Source organism: Poromitra crassiceps, assembly GCF_964638095.1.
Source record: "Poromitra crassiceps genome assembly, chromosome: 4".
NCBI classification, from domain to species: Eukaryota; Metazoa; Chordata; class Actinopteri; order Beryciformes; family Melamphaidae; genus Poromitra; species Poromitra crassiceps.
In genome coordinates this window covers 29,277,251-29,281,742 of record NC_139626.1, presented here as the reverse complement: position 1 = coordinate 29,281,742, position 4,492 = coordinate 29,277,251, and the positions used below count along the sequence as shown (strand labels likewise).

At 43.9% G+C, this 4,492-nt stretch overlaps 1 long non-coding RNA gene across 1 annotated transcript; it reads left to right on the top strand.

Moving 5' to 3' along the window:
- Window positions 1-1,507: 1,507 nt before the first annotated feature.
- On the top strand, window positions 1,508-4,062 carry LOC310776054. The gene is made up of 3 exons (XR_014552692.1): window positions 1,508-1,595; window positions 3,588-3,794; window positions 3,966-4,062. It is a non-coding gene; the product is annotated as an uncharacterized lncRNA (long non-coding RNA).
- Window positions 4,063-4,492: the final 430 nt, after the last annotated feature.

Genomic DNA, 4,492 nt, shown 5'->3' with positions numbered 1-4,492 from the left:
GTGCTCTCAAAACAAACACTTTGGAAGGATTATTCGCTGTAATTATTATTTGAAGTGTCCATATAATGCCACCGCAGATTTTCTGTTGTGGACTCGACTGTGATCTATTTGTCAACTTTACTGCAACGTGAGTAGGCTGTGAACAATTGAGTGCGCATGAGGTAATTAAAAGAAATCAGACAGCGAGTCTGGCCGTATCTGCAAGCCGTGTGCGCACCTGCTGCACTACTACGTTTAGCCTACTACTGCAACAATTGAGAGCGCATGAGGTAATTAAAAGAAATGGGGAAGAATAAGAACTGTTTCTGTAGCCTGCCTAGTGCCTACCTCTACCTGCTACCTCCATTTGAAACACTGCGCGGTCACGCCATCCGCACTTTGGGGAAGCGTAGTCGGTCGTGCTATCTGAAGACCATGGATTAATTGAAGAAAGACCGACATGAAAGCAGCAGCGCAACTCATCCAGAGCAGGCCTAGGCTACAACTGTTGTCGCGCAGGGCAGCATGTGAGTGTCTGTGTGTGTGTGTGTGTGTGTCTGTGTGAGAGAGAGAGAGGGGGGAGAGAGACAGAGTTATTAGCTGCTTTGCACACCTTGGAAGCTCTGCTGTGCTCCTCCTGCGTCCGGAGACATATTACATTAAATTGGCCGTTGCAGGCTGCTGGGTTGGGCTGGGTTCGGAATTTTCAGATATTTTAACGGGGCGGGCGGGGCGGGCTGGCTCCGATGACGGGTTGGGTTGGGGCGGGCCTTAAAAAAACCTGACCCGCGCATCACTAGAAAGTAGACATCATTATTGTAGTAAGCTAAATTATTTCATACTTGTAAAATAAAACTAGAGAAATTATTCCATTTTCGATTTGGGTCTTTTGAGAGGGGGGTGGGTCGTTCTCGCGTGGGATCCTTACGTCACCTGACAACTTGGTTTTCACTTTGAAAAACATGTCAAAGAAGCTGTCTGAGAGAGCCAAGTCATTAAAAAAATCGATCCTAACCCCTAAACTAAAAAGATTATTGCTCCTAAGGGACCCTAAAGCTGCGTTCACACCGACCTATTAAAGTTTTTCGCTGGCATCGAAAATACGCTCTCCGCCCGGGATGAAATATCCCAGCTCGAGCTAAATTACGCTGGCATCAGTCGCTCCCTGTTCAACGCTGATTGGCTGCCGTGTGAGAGTGTGTCAAATATCACACTGGCTTGGAACAAACCGCTGGTTATTGTGTGGCAACAAACCGCATTGACAGCTGACATGAAGGCTACGTTCACACAGCCAGCCTTAGTGCTTGAATCTAATCTTTTCCCACCTAAGTGACTCAGGTCAGTCTTTTTTATGACTGTGTGAACAGTACAAGTCACATTGAAAGTTACTTTTTTAAAGACGACCTGGGCTACTTTCAAATGTGGAAAAACATCAGATTCGAATCTGATGTTTTGGAATGTGACTCCGGTGTGAACAGACATCTTGCCCATATCTGACTTAATGCTTCAATGTGACTTTTACGTCATTCCAGAGCGACATTCGTCACTATTCTGCACTGGCGGGAGGAGGGAGGACCAGATTGTGATTACAAACATGGAGGACAGCTGCGAGGGAGGTAATCAGTGGAGGAACAGTGAGGTTTTAGACCTCATAAGTATTAGCAAGAAGTAGCAGCTATTGCTCCACAGAAAGCCATTATTAAAAAAAAATCTAAAGGCTCTCTTTCTCCTCTTCCTCGCTATCATCTGCACCTATATGACGGCACGGTGGCTCAGTGGTTAACACTGTTGCCTCACAGCAAGAAGGTCCCGGGTTCGAACCCCGGTCCGTCCCAGGTCCTTTCTGTGTGGAGTTTGCATGTTCTCCCCGTGTCCGTGTGGGTTTTCTCCGGGTGCTCCGGTTTCCTCCCACCATCAAAGAAAGACATGTATGTTAGGGTTAATACTCCTGGCTGTCAGTGCCCCTGACCAAGGTACTGGCAAAATAACTGGAGTTGGTCCCCGGGCGCTGCACAGTGGCTGCCCACTGCTCCTAGTTCTAGGAAGGTTCCTAGTAGAGGATGGGTCAAATGCAGAGGATGGATTTCCCCAAGGGGATAAATAAAGGATAACTTAACTTAACTTAACTATATTCCCTGTCTTCCACTGCACAATAACTTGTAAATTGAACCGTAAACAACAGATGAAACAACATCGTCAGCTACCGCCATGTTTACTGCTGTCTTCTTCTGGGTTTATGTAGAACAGCAGTGTGCTGCACATGCGGGTCACTTCAGGTCCGCGACCTGTTCACACTGGAGTCTGATATGGGCCACTTTTAAAAAGTCTGTGTGAACAGCCACACAAAAAATCAGATGTGAGCAACAAGTCAGATTCAAGCACTAATGTTTGCTGTGTGAACATAGCCGAAATGAAGTCTGTACTAGCTCACGTTAGGAGCACGCTGATAGGCTTAGCTTGTAAACAACTACAGTGGCTCGTAGTGGACAAATATCATGACATTGCGTAACGTTATAGCCCCCAGATGTCCGTCAATTATTGTGCCTGTTGACGAGCGATTTAAACAGAGCGACAGAGTGATTCCATAGGGTTGAATCAAGCGACAGAGAGAAAAATAAATATCTCGGTGTGAACACAGCTTTAGGAGCAAGAAATAAATGAGCACAGAATGATTAAAAAATAAGGAGGCTCTAGTTAGTCTCAAGAGATCAGAATGAGCAACAGATTTTTTTGCTATGGTTAGATGGATAACAGTGAAACTATGATCAATATAGTATTTTTTCTATGTTCTCCAATTGTGTTAACTATTAACTACTACTAACTTAACTACTTTATTCAGAATTGACATCACAACATACGTTTACTTGCATTTCACTTATGGTTATCCGCTTGTGTAAAGTAAAGTAAAGGTAAAGTCCCACTGATTGTCACACACCTGAGTGTGCGAAATTTGTTCTCCGCATTTGACCCATCCCCTGGGGGAGCGGTGAGCGGCAGCAGCACCGCGCTCGGGAATCATATGGTGATCTAACCCCCCAATTCCAACGCTTTGATGCTGAGTGCCAAGCAGGCAGGCAAATGGGTCCCATTTTTATAGTCTTTGGTATGACTCGGCCGGGGATCGAACTCACAACCTCCCAGTCTCAGGGCGGACACTCAAACCACAAGGCCACTGAGCTGGTGTAAGCACACAAATTGAAATATATCATGAAACGACAATGGTTTAAGCAAGTGTACTCAAACTTTTGACTGAGTAATGGCTAACTTAAGTTCTGGCCAAGGGACAACAGTTGGAAATTAGCCATCTGGCTAACACTGTCACATTGACAGTGATGTTATGTGCACTGTAGTGCGAAAGCATGTGAACTAAGCACAAGGCCAAAACACATGCTGTGTGGCACTAAAAATCATTTTCCAAGGTTGGCAGGTCTGCTGTAGCAAGAGTGAGCAAAATCTCAGAACACTGGCAATTGTACAGGAAAGAGGAAATGTCACAATTAAAAAAAAAAAAGATAGTGGAATATCCTCAACTGTTATGTACACAAGGCTGAATTAATTCAGTGATAAGCTCAGTGTCTTCTTGCCCCTAACTGTAACTTCTGTTCCAGCTACTAATGTTGGAGAAGACTTGCTGCACTCACTCTCCCGGGATGAAATCAACAATCTTTTTCCCGGTCCTGAAAACTTCCTGAGGCTGTATGGCACCTTGTGATGTGAGACAAAAGGGTCAGTGCAGGGAGCACGTCAGTGCAACACCAGCCCCCTGCAGGAAGCACCAGCACCCCAGTGCAACACCAAGATCACAGTGATAACATGTATGTGGTATTGCATTTAATATACTGTATGCATCTGTGAGTCTTTGGATGAAAACGTTAGGCCACGCAACAGCTTTAGTGTCTGTCTAGGGATCTTAGTATTCCATTCATTTGTAAGTGTTTGGAAACCTAATATTTCCCAATACTTTTTTCTTCTGATGTAACCTGCAGCCAGCACCCAAGTGCCATGCCGATCTGAAACCAGCAATGCCAGTCACCTGCAATGAGCACCGCAGAGCAACGCCAGGATAGCAGTGATGAAACATGTATGTATTTTTTAATACTCTGTATGCAATATTGCAACAATACATTAGCCCACAGTCCACATACCTTTTGTTTTTGGGTCATGGTTTCACTACGCATTTTATGCATAAGGAGAAAAAAATGCTTCCATTTCTAAAATGGAAGCATGGAAAATGGAAATGCTTATTAGCAAAAAATCTATTTCTGGTCTATAATATGAAAGTATAAAAAAACACTTGCAAATGTAAAAGTGCTTCTTAGTAGGGCTGAACGATTTGGGTAAAAAATCTAATTGCGATTTTTCTGACCGATATTGCGATTTCGATTTAATTTCGATTTTTTTTTTAATCAAGTTTCAGTGCAATATTAACTGTAATAAATGTAAAACACAATGGAGCATTTGCCTACCACATTCAAACATCACAATCAACAAACTGCTCTATATTATAATGCAA